The sequence below is a fragment of the Rhyacophila brunnea genome, unplaced genomic scaffold (assembly GCF_057557595.1).
Source record: "Rhyacophila brunnea isolate RB1 unplaced genomic scaffold, BYU_Rbru_1.0 scaffold_2, whole genome shotgun sequence".
Classification (NCBI taxonomy): domain Eukaryota; kingdom Metazoa; phylum Arthropoda; class Insecta; order Trichoptera; family Rhyacophilidae; genus Rhyacophila; species Rhyacophila brunnea.
Window position 1 is genome coordinate 43,485,227 of NW_028232859.1, and position 18,740 is coordinate 43,503,966.

Here is an 18,740-nt window from a genome sequence, read left to right on the forward strand (position 1 = left end):
AAAGAGATGACCGTATACTATATGCCATACGGTCTCCAAGTTTATTAGATTCAATATGAAAATTAATACAATTTTCATAGCTGATTTTGGCAAAATTCATGAATTCAAGAATGAAACCGAACCTAACCTAACCTAACAAACAATCCAGTATGTCGGTTATTTTCAAAAATTGTTTGCTGCTGGCTTCCTGTAAAGTGTAAACAGACAACAACCATGTTTCATTTAGACATGAAATGTACGAGTATGTCAGTACTATACGACCCAATGAGGTTGGACGGTCTTTAATATACGGCCATATATTTCCGATACAACAATTCACGATAAAATGTGATACTGCGAACTGCATACGTACAAGTTTGCGGATAGTATATTCCCTGATATGAAAAAAGTATGTGATATAGCACGAAATATTTTAGTTTCAAACCCTATTAAATTAAAAGATACGCTTATATAATATGTAACGTTATTGCTATTAATTTTAGTGTTAACCTATTTTCCGAATGGGTTTGGGTCGAAATCCCGAAGGCCGAAATCCCGAAGACCGAAATCCCGAATGCCGAAATCTCGAATGCTGAAATCCCGAATGCTGAAATCCCGAATGGCCAAAATCTCGAATGGCCAGAATCCCGAAGGCCGAAATCCCGAAAAATTTAAAAATACAAACAGCAATAATTGCGCAATCGTAACACTTATCTTGAATTGCGCAAATTTTACAAGAGAGACAAAAACCCATTTCCCCACAAAACCAGTGTTATTTGTTAGGTTAGTGTTGAGATTGCGCAATTTTTTCAGGAGAGACAAACGCCCATTTGTTCTACAAAAAATGGTTTTTTTGTCTCTCTTGTAAAATTTGCGCAATTCAAGATAAGCGTTAAGATTGCGCAATTATTACCGTTTGTATTTTTTTTACTTTTCGGGAATTCAGCTTTCGGGATTCCGGCCATTCGGGATTTCGGCCATTCGAGATTTCAGCATTCGAGATTTCGGCTTTCGGGATTTCAGCATTCGGGATTTCGGCCATTCGGGATTTCAGCATTCGGGATTTTGGCCTTTGGGATTTCGTCCGGCACCCTTTCCGAATACTCAGCAACTTAAAATTCGATATACGGATATTAATTTGGTGGCAATACCTACATTTCAATAAAATGTGAGGGTGTTCTAGTACTGCAAACACGAGTTATCTATACAACACTCTGGTAACACAACAAACTGGTAATGATTCTATCGATGTGAAACATTCACTCATCATTTTTTTATCAACGTTTTGAGATATAAATGTAAAAAAAACATAGATGTCTACTTTTCGATATACATAATGGATCATAATAACTACATTAGCATCAAAGGCAACACGGGTACATTTTTATGTACCTATACTACATATTCGTATTACTTATTATGTCAATTATGTACTGAATATAATATATTAACACATTTCCAGACTATAAGTATTGGATGGTGATCAAACTAAAACCCTCCGCCCATTACAATGGCCAGCCGGTACAACTTAACGCAACCTTCCGTTGTATTCCGTCTGGGTATGAAGAAAGATGAAGCGGGAGTACCGTTGCGGAAGTATTAAGGTGAGAAAGAGTATCACTGTGCGTCAAAAATGTCTGCTGGTTAACCAACCGGCCAGCATCGCGTTGCATTGACTGACCGTCGTAATAGGCGGAGGCTCTAAATAAATAACAATGATAATATGTTTTTAATTATTAAATCAGTTATCTAATGTATAAAAATTAATATTTGTGTGTTTGTTTGTTCGTATTTAATGCGCAGCCATACCGTTCATCCGATCGCGATAAAACTTTGTCAACTTATTGCTTGCACTTGCGCAAAGAGTATAGGCTATACTAATATATAAAAATGAATATCTGTATGTCTGTCTGTCTGTCTGTCTGCCCCGTATGCGTTCCTATACCATTCATCCGATTGCGATGAAATTTTGGTAAGTGGTTGCATGCACACCCATGAAGGTTTCTGAATTAGAAAAATCATCATCTTCTTCTTCTTCTTCATTCTATTTTCTTTTATTCGTATGGTTCCTATACCATTCATCCGATTGCAATGAAATTTTAGTAAGTGGTTGTATGCACACCCATGAAGGTTTCTAAATTAGAAAAATCATCATTTTCTTCTTTTTCTCCATTATATCTTCTTTTATTCGTATGGTTCCTATACCATTCATTTGATTGCGATGAAATTTTGGTAAGTGGTTGTATGCACACCCATGAAGGTTTCTGAATGAGAAAAATTATCATTTTCTTCTTCTTCTTCTTCATTCTATTTTCTTTTATTCGTATGCGTTCCTATTCCATTCATCCGATTGCAATAAAATTTTCGTCAGTAATTGTGCCAACACCCGCGAAGGTTTCTGAATTAGTACAACCATCTTCTTCTCTTTCTATTCGTATGCGTTCCTATACCATTCATCCGATTGCAATGAAAATTTGATCAAGTGTTGTGTTCACGCCCGCAAAGGTTTCTGAATTGATACAACCATTTTCTTCTTCTTTTTCTTCTATTCTATCTTCTTCTATTCGTATGCGTTCTTATACCATTCATCCTATTGCGATGAAATTTTGACCAGTTGTTGTGCGCACGCCCGCAAAGGTTTTTGAATAAGTACAACCATCTTCTTCTTCTTCTATTCGTATGCGTTCATATACCATTAATCCGATTGCAATGAAACTTTGGTGAGTTGTCATGCGCATGCCCACAAAGATTTCTGAATTAGAAAATCATCTTCTTCTACCATTCGTATGCGTTCCTATACCATTCATCCGATTGCGATGAAACTTTTGTCAGTTGTTGTGCGCACACCTGCAAAGGTTTCTAAATTATTATTATATAAAACACAAAGTTTGTTTGTTCCATCCAATTTTGATCTTTTTTTACTACATATTAATAACATTAATAACGTTTTCATATTTTGGATTCGATTTTAATTTAGTGTTCTTATGTTTGACCTTTACTCCTATTAGAATTATTTCCATATTGCCATATTGTATTACACAGATATTTTAATATTAAAAAAATAATTACCTCTTATTATTTTTCAAATATCTAAGATAAATATAACCACGAAGCGACCCTGTGCGAAGCTGGGTACTTCAGCTATTATTATATAAAACAATAAAGAACGATTTAGTTTACATAGTATTTTCTAACTCAAATACTAGTACTCGCAAATTTGTCTATGGCTATGAGTCCAAATTAATTAAACAGTAGCTAGTAAATTTTAAAATAAAAGTACCTTCGCAAAATTATTGGCATGTTCAGTATAGATTGATTGAATAAACAGGAAATTGTCGGTTAGCGCCAGTTTGGACATATTTTTTTTGTGATTTGATGAATCAACAACGAAATGCCCGCCAACCATGATTTTGTTTCCGATTAAATTAATAATGCTTTAGTCACCTCATTGAGAAACATCAACTAACTACAACGCCGTTGTAATTGTTTAGTAATTTTATTAATAGCGTACAAGTAATATTTTTATTACCCATCGTCAATGTATGTGTCGATAAAGGCGTTTTTGGGCAAGAAAACCTCTAAGTTGATAAGTTAAAAAAAGAAACAAAGATATTGCTTGAGAATTACACGAATACATTTTTGAATTTCAAAAGGTCTATGATATTTAATTGATTCTTATTATCACATCTTTTTTTGATAATAGCCTTCTGAGTATACAATATATTTTATCACTAATGTCGGTATCTACTAAGTAAGTAATACATGTTATTAAATGTGATTAACAATTCATTGTGTCGACTTTTTTGCCTCCGTCTGGTGCAAGTGGTTCCATTTCATTATACCACTTTACAACTCAGCATTTTGGCCAATAAATACAATATGGCATATCGAAACGACAATAAAACACTTGTTCCGAATTACTGTCCTTGATACTTGACAGCTGTTTGTTTGGATACAAATAATTTACCTACCTTTCTATATGCCGATAGGGTTGCCATATTATTCATTTATTTATAATATTATAACATATTTAATTATATTTATAATTACTAAATACCTAATGAATTTAATTACACAATTTTAATATATGGACCCGAAATAAGAAGGGAAATACATCTGAAAAATTAAAACTAAGTTAAATACGCGTAAGTAATTATAATTCATTATTTGTGTAATGAAAAAAAATTCGATAGTTTTGAAAGAAATATACTTGGACTTCTACTGAGAAAAACGATGAAATAGACTTCATATAAAACCAGTTGAAAATAGTATTGGAAACAAGAAATAAATTCGCCTTGTATAATTCGTGCGTATTAGGAGAAATTGCATTTGCGTAAGTTCTAGATTACTTAAATTGATTCACTATAACAAAATCACACATCAACAATAACAACAACATCATCATCAACGTCAGCCATAATCAATCAATTACTAAATAATAAACTCCTCAAGTATTCTCCATTCTTATACTATTCTTCTCTACCGACATTGAATGTGGTCTTTTCACTGCCGTGAAAATAAAATACACAATAGTTACAATGAAGTAATAATCAAAAAGAAAATACAATTTTCTATTTGCCGGTAAAGCTTTTGGCAAAAAGCTCCGTGGCTTTTAGAAGAGGTTTTCAATAAATTAATAAATATATTTAAGCATTACATATAGTTTTAAGTCAGCTGAAAAATATTGATACGGGGCGGGTTTCGACTCACATCCATTATATTCCAGTCAACATGCCTTACCAATTAACCCATAATAGCTATGCGAATGAAGTATTATCAAATTTCGTTAATACTGGCGAAATAATTTTATTCAAACTATTAATTGTTTATTCAATGAAAGATTTCAGAATAAAGTGTACATATTCATCAATAACTCGTTGAAAATAAATATTTGAAAATAGTTTGCAGTTTCTCTTTATATTTTTAATAATACATATATTGTATTTGTTCATCATTTTCCGACGAGGTTACCATTTTTAGTCGTTCGTTATATGAATTTAATATGACGCCCAATTATTAATTTTAGTTTTATATCGATACATACATATTTGAATAATAAAGCACACAACTGTTTTTTTATTGTTTCATATCACCACAGTAGGTATGCGACGAACGATTATTTGTAATTTGCATGATAGAAAGGTTTGATATCGACTACTCATTATATCTAATACAATGTAATATGATAAGTTTGAGTGACGAGTATTTCATTATCGACTGATGTCGTTTGTTCTATTTTATCTCGATAGATGTTACCATAATATAACTACTGATTTAAAATAATATATTATGTTATATGCATATAGTAATCCAGGATATTATATATTCCAAAGACAAGGAAGTACTATGAGACTTTGACTAGGTATTTGATTATGAATATTGAATGAAAAAGTTTAATTTATAATCTCCCTGGATAGTATTGCCTTTATTAATGGACATCATATTGCACTCTAATGGTTTATGCAACTAACCAACGTGAAAGCCTATTCCTGTCAAATACAGGGCTGCATAAATTTATAAAATCGCAAAAAGTGATCCGTAAGAAATACCACAATTTACAATAAATATGTATACTTTATAATTATATTAATACTGCCCACGATATACATACCTTAATAATATTTGTGTATTACGTAATTTTTCATTAATCCATATATACATAGTAATATAGACTAAAAATTATGTCGCATCCAGAAATACTTACCTCATATATTGTACGATTAAATAATTAACTGACTGACTGAAACGTGCTCGTCGTAGGTCAAAATTGAGTTTTTATTGTATTTTCAAACCATGATCCTGGACATTCCTTAAACGTTGTAGATAATATATTTACATAATTTTGAAGCCTTATTATCCTTTATAGTTATTTTAAACATTTGATGACTGCATAAAGTATTTTTGCTACATAAAATAGTATTCTTTTAAACCTCTCGCTCTAATGTTTTTGAATATAGTCATATTTCGGTACATAACTGTACAGTGGTGTTAAGATTTTTTACATTTATTAATTTTTAAACGCATTTATAAAACCATTAGTATAATTTATTACGGGATAATTTTTGTAAAATATTCACGATAAAAAATTATATTGATAATCTCTGTGATCCCAAATTTGACAAGAATTAGGCATTTTATTATTCAAAAAATCGGCAAGATTAACACATTTGAAGATGATTCTAAAGATATTTATTATAAGCTACGTTTTTGACCATTCAAGTGTGATAAACATCCTACGAATAATGATTGCTTTATAATAATTATTGACCTAAGAATAAGGTAGTGTTTTTTTGAAATACGCCATTTCTTTTGGCATTCCCCAGTGGTTAAGCTACAACATACGGCCGTAGCCATAAATTGACAAACTATAATTGAAGTAAAGAGTAAAATGATATTGACGCGCGTGTTTGAACATGTACCGTTTAAAAAAAAATTAAAAAAAAATCGGTTAAGTATAAATGCGTTTAAAAATTAATAAATGTAAAAAATCTTAACACCACTGCACAGTTATGTACCGAAATATGACCATATTCTAAAACATTAGAGCGAGAGGTTTAAAAGAATACTATTTTATGTAACAAAAATACTTTATGCAGTCATAAAATGTTTAAAATAACTATAAAGGATAATAAGGCTTCAAAATTATATAAATAGATTATCTACAACGTTTAAGGAGTGTCCAGGATCATGGTTTGAAAATACAATAAAAACTCAATTTTGACCTTCGACGAGCATGTCCCCCCTTAAATTGGTTCTACAATACAACGTGACTCTTGGTCGCCTCTTACTACTTTTACAAGAACACGCCTGTTGGCGTAAACCCAATGCTCACTATTTATATAAGTAGTCAGGCCGTGACACAAAACAGTAAACTTCGATGATATTATTATAGTAAAACAACTCGACATTAAAATTGCGCAGATTGCGATTTCTTCTACTGCGCACAAATTACATAATATACATTATTTAATTACTGTTGCCGTTATTATTTCCGACTGCTCTTACATGAAGCCTAATGCATCGTTTTCTCTAGCATGGCGTTGCTCTAACTACGACATATTATTTTCTGTAAAAAAAAAAATAGAACTTCATGCCTATGTGGTAAGTTTATAGTGATAGTTATTGCTTATATTTAGAATGCAACATGGTAAATTTTTCGTAGAAAATAATAATGGTAATAATTTGAATGAAATAATTTGCAATTGAAAATCTTCATTTATTACAAACAGGATACCGTAAAGCATTCGAAGATAATCAATGACCATGTCCATCAATCGATTCGTCACGGTCGGTTTACATATATACCATCGATCTACTTTCCGAGATAACTTCTACATTGCCATTGCAGTGAACGCTGTGCACGGGAAAATGCCTCATAATCCCCTACCAAATTCTATTTTTACCACACCACCTCCTGTAGGCTTTCTCACAAGTCATTCGCTTAACATATTAGGCCCATGCTCTGAATCCATACACAATATACCTATCGGAAACTCAACATGTGTATTTTCCAAAGGCGGAATTAAGGCCCAACTTTCTACGACTCGCCGACATAGTATTTTTTAAATGTCAATTATAAATTAATTTGCTTGCGCCCTCACCTGTATAAACATAAATGATATAAATAAACGAGTTATATCCAGTATACTGCCAAACCATTTATATGACAAAGACTGATCAATCTACGGCCAGACCGCTTTTTACTGTTCAAGATGTTGTAAAATATGACATTGATTGAGTAATAAAGATTTTGTATCCAGATTAAAGCGCTTGGGCATGACATGAAACGGAAAAATCCACCTCCAAAGCATAGACTTGCGCCAAAATGTAATAGTTGCAATTAAAATGATGTCTTAATTAGTCGAATATTCGTGAGCTATATAAGTTTAAATAAATTATAAATATAATTTAATAGTCAGCTATTTTATATAGTTTTAACTGGTCTTAACTAATAAAATAAACCCACAAAATATATTGGATCTCTAAAGATAGCGTACACAAAAAAGAGAGGCACGTACATTATTCACAAAACATTATGTATTGGAAATATAGTTCACTTAATCCGTAATTTCAATAAGTTCAACTGAGTACCTGAGACAGCGAATAAGCATATAAATCCGAAGAGGTAAATAATGCAGCTATTGTTTTAGATACTCTTTTAGATGCTATAAGTTATCTAGAGGACTGGAGGAGGTATTTTATTTATACTTTCTAATCGAATACGAATCGTCAATAGTTTTATGGTTATTAGTTCATTGGTTTATATACGTACTCATATCGTTTAATTTCACACTTTTTGTCACTTATTTTGTTTTACTCTTTTGTTCCTCTATATTCCATATAATTTATTAATTCTTTATACACTTATCAATGTAATCATGTATCATGACTGTAACTGTTTTTTATCTGTGAGACTACTTGCTAAAGCATTTAGTACATACAGTTTAGCCATATAGATATATACATAATTGAGAGGAAGTAAAATTAAATGATATTGCGTAATTCAAAATTATTTTAAAATAATTATACATTAAATTCCTTGAGTCAGTAGCTTAGTTATTGGTAAACCACATGCGCGTTGTGCTAAAATGCTTATTTAACGTGGGTGCAAATCTTTCTTGAACCAAGATTTTTTCAAGGATTTTTCTGAAACACATATATTTGATAAATTCATCCAAATTATCTACCTATTGATTGTACACGGTTTTTAAAATTATTTCATTAATAAAAATGTATTTTTAAATTCTGAAAGACAAAACATATTGTAGTAATATAAAAATAGAAGAGGATGCTATACATTTTTTTAAATACATTTTTTTTTTTTTTTAGAATTATTAATAACCATGTCCTTGCTTTTTCGTACAAGGTGGTTGTTAGTAATTTTGAACAATCACAAACACCCAGGCTTTGAGAAAAACACATAAATGTTTTTGTCATGACCGGGAATCGAACCCAGAACTCTCGGGTGGAAGGCCAGCGCCTTAGCCACTGCACCACAAGAGCCGCCTTTTAAATACAAATTATATTTAATCTCCGTCCTTAAAATTAGATATATGTACCTAATTAATTATTAATAAAGGTGGCAAAGAATATGATTTTTTCACTTTTATGAACATTACATGCTTTTAATTAAAAACATAATTTGATCAAAATTAAATTGATCAATTTATTACAGTATTCATGTCCAAAGATTTTTTGCTTTACTTATCTAAAATAACAGTCTACTAATAAACTTAACCAACATTAAATAATTTAAAACTCAATTTAATTGGGCATAACTATTTTATTCATTTTAAATGTGGTAATAAAACTCTTTGGCGCCTAAATCTGTATTAATTTTATTGTTTTTTTTTTTTGCGATAAAATCAATATAAATATAACATTCGGATTTTATTGTAACGTAATTCAAGTAATAGTGCGAGAGTAAATAAGGTGATAAATTCTTCCAAATTTGCTCATAAGTCTCAGAACCATTCCTAGAAACAAAGTTATAATACTAGCAATGAAAACCTATAGCCAAAATACCAATTTTCAGCGTATTATGTACCATGACCAGGAACTTTGCACACATAGTAAAATTGAATGGAGTCTCATGGCAGTTTATCCCCATTTTATAAGAAGTTCTCCCAAAAAACAATCTCTGCCATTATTTTTTATTGCCATAAGCAAACTGTGGTTAACTTATTTGGGGTTTTTTCTTCTCTTTAAGTTGTTTCTTTCACAAAGCATTATATTATTCGAGTATTGTTTTTGAAAGAATATCATAAGAGATCACAGTATTTTTATAAAGACATTATGTTAGTACCAACACGAAATGTAACGATATTTCGATTCCTTCTGTCTTCAAAAACTTGGTTATCATTGAATAATAAAATTCAGCTAATTAATATACAGGTACGTAATATATATTTACATGTTACGCCCAAACATATAAAATACCCCATAGTGAGCAACAACTGCAGCCATACCCCATTGTAGACGGTGTTGAATGATCATAATAATTATACTGACATCAAAAAGGTACTTTTTGTTATAATATTATGGTCGAGTTTGTTAGACCACAACGCAATGTGTGCAAGTGAGACGTCATGGGTGATAAACCAATCTGACTTTAACAAGGAATAACTTATTTAATGATGTTATTTGTATCCCAAAATATTTATTATTCAATAATACAGGAATAAAATAATTAAATAGTAAAAAACTTTTAAATGAAAATGAATACAAAAAATAAATTAGTTCGCTATTTGGTCATTCAAAACTGCCCACAACGGATTATATTACTGCTTTTTTTTTGTTCACTGAGCATTTTCACCTTTTATATCCTAAGAAGATAAAATCTTTAAGAATGTCCTATTAAAACAGATGAATCCGTTCTAATTGTAATTAACTTATGTTGAATACATTCTAGTGTTCTACGTATTATTAACTGTGTTATATTTTAATTAATACAACGCCTTTACACTACAAATTGACACTTATCACCACTAAAGTATTTACTAAGTTTGAAAACAATCTATCCCTGAGAGCCAGAGTGTCATAAATCCATTTACCTAAGGTACCTAAAGATTCTGTACCTAAATCATCATATCTGCCCGGCCCATTTGACACGTTGAGCCTATTTATAACAGAAACCCAAAATTATTTAAATAATAAACCCATAAATACATTAATTCTGTGCATGAAAAATCTTAAATTACATTTTTTTAAGTATTCTTTTTGGACGTAATATAGTCTCGTGTACAAGTATGTCTGCATTGAGCTCGAGTTTTTTCGCACTTTAATTTTTTATCAAACTTGTAGTTAAGTATAGAGTAAATGTATTTATAATACTTAAGATAAGAATTTTCAGTTGATTGATTAATACATACTACATTTTGTATGTAACAAAAAAGTAATATCGCATGGCAGTTGGTAAATAGTAAAAAAGGTATAAAACTGTAATGGGCATTAGTAAAAATGATATTCATCATTTTTTTCTCAAAATTTGCATATTATGTATTTTAAATCAGATAATAGACTGAAAACTGTCGGAAGTACGTGCGTACACTATTTATTTAAATGTAAATAATATTCTCTTTGGAGTTTTATAACTGGACAATTACTTCTTGTATATTTTATTGTAGGTACCCACATACCGAAACATGTTGCTCGCCTTCATTTGTTTGCGGAAAAAAATTAGCAACATTGCAACACAAAAAAATACTCTGTTTTTCTTGACAAATTATTATTGCACGTTTCTTTTGATACACAAGATTTATTTAAAGATAAAACTATAACAATGACACAACTATTTCTACTCTATAATACAAACAAGATACCTATGCTAAAATCTGCAGTGTTTTAGAAGACTTCGGAAGATTTAAAATAGTAGAAGTAATTAAACGTTGGGGGGCCGGTATTTGAAATATAGATTTTCCATACTATGGTCTTAGAAAACTATCGTTTTTGTTAATTATCATATCGATCTGAAACATTCACTAATATACTTCGTTTGAACATTCATGTCTACGATCTACTTTTCGAGATAATTAAAGTTAACGCCGTTGGTTATTTTTTTATCAATTAATATTATATAATGTATCATATATAATTAATTAATTAATAATGATATAAAATATCGGTCATTCAGTAAAAAAAAATATTTGAAAATTGGAATATCATGCGTAACAAAAAACATTACGTTCGTCTCAAAATACCAATTATTATTACGAATTTTTATAGGCCATCCATGGACTGAAACCGTATGCGGTTTTTACTAAACTTATCTTTTCTGGTCATGGAAATATATTTCCACAAAGTATATTATAAGCATCTGATTGTATCTGTTTATACCATACACTTATACTTACAAATTTTGTGAATTACATTTTCATGAACAAAAATCATAAGTTTAGTATGGCACACGGATCTAAACCGCATACGGTTTCAGTCCATGGATGGCCTCAGTATGTGATTTTTAAACAAATAAGTAGGTATGTGAGATTATTTGCAGGACTGCGATGAGATAAAAACGGCTAGCAGTATTAATTGTTATAAGCGTTAAATTTAAAAAAAAAACAATGATTAATCGTTATTTAGAATATCATTTAAATTGTATTCACAAAAATCGCACTAGAACAGTGTCAATTTTCCCTGAACCAGATAAAGCAATTGCTTCGTTATAAACTAACAAAATTTCAAAAACAGGCCTTTTTATAATAAGAAAACAAATATACAAAATCAGTCAAAGTTGTTTTAAGACACTGGCAATATAACTATTATTTGCTATACCGTTACAACTAACATTTTTGAAAAGAGTACCTACTCAAAACCTGTCAGGACTTGGGGCCTCTACGCATTAAAATAAAAAAAATGTACTAGTATGTATTACAATGTATATAAATATAACAACCAAACATTAAAACAGCGACCATTTTTACCAATGCACCAACTTACAAAATCAATTTTTTTCTGTTGCTATGTACCAATCTAATTATAATAAAAAAAAACGTAATTGTAAATTGTAACACATATATTGTATAGTTACATCACTCTAGTCGAAACATTTTTATTTAAATATTCTCATGGATGGATTTACTGTCGTGAATATAAACCATTGAACTTTCGCGACAATAAACGATATAATGCTTCTAACTTTGTGCATTATACGTATTCTTGTTAAAATTGTCGCGACATTAAGTGTTTACGTAAATTATGCACTTTTGTTGAGACAATAATTTATTGTCGACAATAAATCTACGCATGTGTAAAGCTCCTAAGACTAGTTTTTTATAACGATATTAATTTAACCGTTTTAATTGTGCTTAATATTTATTACATTATTTTTTAATTACCAGATTGATTTATTAATTGCGCGGGCATTCAGAGCTATACAATTATGATAAGTATTACAGAAATAGTTTTTTGTATATACATTTATTACGTACAGACTACTATTTCATTCATCCTTGCTCATTCATGCACGGACTTGACCTTTCAAGATGAACCGCCCAAAAAAAATATAACAACGCCTTCATGTTTCTTTAGATAATTTTGATTCCTCATACTCGCCTATTATTTTAGTTAGTTCATTCGAATTATTTTGTTACTATCTCGATTGAGCTCTGCTAATGCCAGCAAAAACCATTGTCGGCATATATTTAATACATAAATCGATTTTTTTAGATGTTATCAAAATAGAAAGAAAATGCAGAGAGCTAAATTTATTATCAAATATAAAATAAAACCACTAATATAACGCAATTTTATAGAACTAATTCCACTTTTATGAAATATTAAACTGAAACAGTTTTGTCCGCCTCAAAGGGGCACTGTCAACTAGCGAACTAGTTGCTCTCTGGAGGATAACGGCAAGTGGGATACAAAGAGGATGTGTGTGTCCGACTGGACGGGGTTGAAATTCCTGAAAGATGATTGTGCAGTCGGATATGGACCCGAATGGCCTATACTATGTAGGTTCTCAATAGCAATAGTTTAGTTAGTAAGTAACAAAGAAAGTTATGGATAGATTTTAAAAAGTGAATTGAAAAGTTTACTGCGTCGTATGGAGGATAGAATAATTCCGCTCCCTCCTTAGATTCATTACTTTCAACTCTTGACCCCTCTGTTTCGGCAGAGTTTCAGTACACGGGTACAGAAGATACCTCATATCACAAAAAAATAATGAAGGCAGAGCAAGTAAAGTTTCTTTTTTTATTTTCTAAACTCCTTCAGTCTCTTGCAGCTCCATTTCCGGGACAAGGAAGTGTGACACTAAAATCTTTTCATTCAGAAATGTTTATAATATCGCCGGAAGGCGGCCATGCACAAACTGCGGCTACATATTTATAGTATATACAAGATGGATGTAGATGGAATAACTCAAATCATTAGTCCTGAAAGATATGCTATTCCATATACAAAATCCATACTAAACTGATTTTCAACAAAATCGGACTTGCGTCACATTGACTTTGAGGTTCATATTATGTACCTAATTGATAATTGAATATTATAAAGTCGTGTTTACATGTATACGGTATAGTGTATAGTATCATTAGTTTCACTGTTTATTTCTAGAATATGAGACGGACTACAATAGAAAAGGAAAGTTACTAATGTAAAACAAATAGATAATATATTTTCTATTTGTTGAGTGTGTTTGTAAAAATCTTTACAGTAAACTTGTTAAATTTGCATAGCTTTTCTAATGAATCTCATCTGAACTATAACAACACATTATGGATACTTTTACGCTTATTGCAAGTCAAAGAATAGCACTATAGTGTCTCTCAAACATTGTGCATATAAAATCTATAGTTATACTAATGAAAAAAATTATGGTTTTTAAAAAGTTTTTGTTACATTATAACTCAAAAACCAATATTGATTAAACTTACACAGCTGGTTTCTTACGAGATTAGTAGATTTTAAGATTCAAACGATTTTAAAGCTACAAGACAAACTTCTAGAAAATGTTGCGATGCGTGTAAAGTAGCGCACGCCTGCATACAGCCGCTGTGGAACAGCGCGCTTGCATCAACAGGTAACATAGGTAGAAAATTATATTATGAATAAATAAAGGCAATCGCTAGTCTAAAATAGAAAAAATATAGTAATAATGTTTATGAAATTTACAACATTATCCAATGACAATACAATTAATTGTGAAGAAAATGTCATCAAGATATTAAAATATTATAAAAATATGAAAGAACCGATTGTAAATTGTGATGTAATTTGGGGTGAATGATTCTAATTTATCATCATTTTCACCCTGTTAAAGTTAAAACATTTATATTTGACAGCTCTTATAAATAGAAGGGAAATTCATCATAAGTTAATTTAATAAGTTAATTAATCACAGTTCAAAAACGGATAAAAAATTATTGTTAAAAGTTATTTCAAAATATCGTATTTAATCGTTGGCAGTTTTCAGTACGAAGGAGACCAAAGTTCTAACAGACTTACCCCTGACTAAAATATTTCGAGTATGTTAACCACCATTCAATGTTATTTAAATAGTTTTTGTATACCATTTCCATTTCCATTTTGCATATTTTGCATTGCATGCATCACCACGATGGCTCATTGAAAATATATCAGCAGTGCTAAAGCAATATAATAATATTATGCTCTGTTAGACTGACGTGTACTTGGCTTATACTCGGAGACTGAAGCATAATACGGGTGCACACTTATACCTATAAGTTTTATTAATTTCTTTTATTGTGTTAACTGTCAATACATGGTGGAACTGCATTGTATTATTGATTTATATTAATAAAACGCAATTTTTTTTGTACTTAGTCCACTTTTATTTAATAAATTTGGATAATGCGATGTATTAGTAGATAATTTGTGTCGCCTTTATGATTTTGTTGTGGTAAATACCTGTTTTATTATTCAGTTGAAAATGTCCCTTTGAGACGGACGAAACCGGTCCAAATTTATTAAATTAAAAAGTGGAATAAGTACCAAAAAAAATTGCCTTTTAATAATAATAAATATGTTTGATTGTTAAATAAATCGATTGATAAACAAATAATTTGCTGATGTTCGTATTCAATAATGTGAAACAAGGTACCATTTACAAATAGCACATTACTCCTAAAGCAAAATTGACAATCACTGCCACTTAGAGTCAAGATAGTTATATAATTGTCTGGCAAATAATGCTGCTTGCAAATAATATAACCCGCCAACGCTTCCTCTATTGTCAACTTAAGGTATGGTATAATAAAATGTTTCTTAACCTTTTTACATCGGCGGATCACAAAAAAATTTTAAAATGTTTTGGGGACCATCAACATTGGAATAAAATAATATATATTTAAGTACTTATATAATTGATTTTTTATTCAAAACAATTAATTTTGCAACACAGTATTTGTACATATTAAGACACACAGTAACAAAAAAATGTAATTTAAAAAATCATAAAATACAACATAAAATTCGATTGTTAATCGAAATTGAAATTAAATAAGCTTTCAAAAATGGATATTAACTATTTTTGAACTGCAGAAAATATTTGTGGCCCACCCAAAAATCTTCGCGGACCACCGGTTATTAAGAAACTATTGCATAATATATACCTATATAATTACTACTCACTTTATACACAATATTGAAGAAGGAAGTAATGTGTTAATATATTGGTTTATTTAATAAAAAATATTTTACTTTTGTTCCAAAACTCTTCTATACTTCAATATTTTGCTGTAAGGCCGTCTGTCTATAATGTTACCTAGAGATTTTATTTTCCATATCCCTTGATAGAAACACTATTATGCAAAATATCTATTACGTTTTCTATTTACCTACTTTTATGACCCCACATACCAGTAGTTCAGTATTAGCTGGGAGGTAGTAACAATTTAAAAACCTACCCGCATAGTTCCGATCTGGAAAATCGATATTGCAATAGTGTGATGCTTACATTTCGTAATCGTAGATGTAACATTTTTTTAAGGTTACAATATCTAAAGGTTAAAAAAAGGATTTTAAATAATTTTATTAATATAATTTAAAATATACAGTGCTTAATTTACACAATTTAAACAATCAGGACTATTTTTCTCTTACCATTCATTACGCACACCTTGTGGATGGTATTTGGAGACCTTTCAGGCCACAGGTCTGTTTGAATAATAAGCAGATCAGGTTGATATTCTCTCGAGACGTCCATAGCACGTGGCCGAGCCAGCTCTTGAGTATCACTTCTTCACCATCGATTCTAAAAATTTTAAACATAAAGAATTATTCCATCGGAAGTTTAGCCTCGATAATGTTATCATAAGGTGATACCCAACCGAGGTTCTGTGGAACCTTGGGGCTCCGCTATAATTCGAAAAGCTCACATTAAAGGTAGCCACGATATCTTTAAACCTTTTAGATAATAGGCTAAAAGTAAGATTTAACGTGACCTCAGTTTAACCAATGGAGTGCATATTAATTTGGAAAGTTGAACTTATTTTGGTTTAGATATTGCATCATAGTTATTAATGAGGTAGAGCGGATTCTATGTGGGGAGAGAATTTTTCTAACAGCTACACATAATATGAAAGAACAAAAATAAAATTGCTAGGTACAATATTTGTTAATACATAAGTACTTAGCAGGTAATAATATGTTAGTAAACCTACTAATTATTGTTTACTAACCCTACCAGTTATTATTTACCAGGCCGATAGGCATATCAAACGTTACTTCAAGACATTCTAAAAAATAATTTTATTCTAATTTGATGATAGATTACGCGAAGATAATAAAATTTTCGCCTGCAGCATCAATTTGTAGTGTATCACCCTGGATCTTAATATATTATGTAATCCAAATAGGGGTTCTGCGAGATTTTAGGGTTTCGCCAAACAAAAAAGACTAGGAATCACTATCATAGCATTAATAACATAACGTTAACGCGCGTTAACATGATCTTACTCCCTACTTCATGTATCGTTTGTCAATTTATGGCTACGGCCGTATGTTGTAGCTTAGCCACTGGGAAATTCCAATAGAAATGGCGTATTTCAAAAAAACACTACCTTATTCTTAGGTCAATAATTATTATAAAGCAATCATTATTCGTAGGATGTTTATCACACTTGAATGGTCAAAGACATAGCTTATAATCAGTATTATTCAGTATTATATAAATTATCTTTAAATGTGTAAATCTTGCCCATTTTTTGAATAATAAAATGCCTAATTCTTGTCAAATTTGGGATCACAGAGATTATCAATATAATTTTTTATTGTAAATATTTCACCATAATAATGTCGACATAAATTATACTAATGGTTTTATAAATGTGTTTAAAAATTAATAAATGTAAAAAATGGTTTTATAAATGCTTTTAAAAATTAATAAATATAAAAAATCTTAACGCCACTTCACATGGACGTACTGAAATATGACTATATTCTAAAACATTAGAGCGAGAGGTTTAAAAGAATACTATTTTATTTTATAAAAATACTTTATGCAGTCATCAAATGTTTAAAATAAATATAAAGGATAATAAGGCTTCAAAATTATGTAAATAGATTATCTACAACGTTTAAGGAATGTCCAGGATCATGCTTTTAAAATAGCATAAAAGCTCCATTTTGACGTACGCTGAGCATGTGGGCCGTTAAGGTAAAGCATCAATAGGATTATTATTACAACATTATAATACAAAAAAATACAGCAACAAGCAGATACTGAAAGCATCATAAAATTGTTTACAAATCAATATTCTTCTTCTTCTCCATAGCTATTATAATAATTATGAGGTTTCCCATAAGCCTTTTTAGAGTGTGTCCAGAAGAAATTTCTTGAACATCTTTATTTCAATGTATGTATATAACTATTTTCCTTTTGATTTTCAAACGAATATTTTCCGACTAGCTTTCTTCGAGGAATGCTCGTATGTCACTTCTGCTCTTAAAGCATTTTTCCCTGCTCTCACGTGGTATAGTTTCCAATCCTGATCTTCTAGAAAATGGAAAGTGGTCGCAGTCATGACCTCTTTCGGATGAAAACTGTTTATTCCTATCAGGTTTATCAGTCACCAGTAGCGAAGGCTGTGCGGCTGGTCAATGCACTCCCAAGAGATGTACACCATTTTAGTGATTCGATACTATGTATTTTGTTTTTAAAGTTCTACTCTATTTTCTTGAAATATTTTTGTTTAGAAAATTATCTTTCATTACTGTCTTTTGCCATAAGATTTTTTTGCCTTGTTTTCTACTAACTCGATATACCTGTTCTTTTCATTATATATGCCATGTTA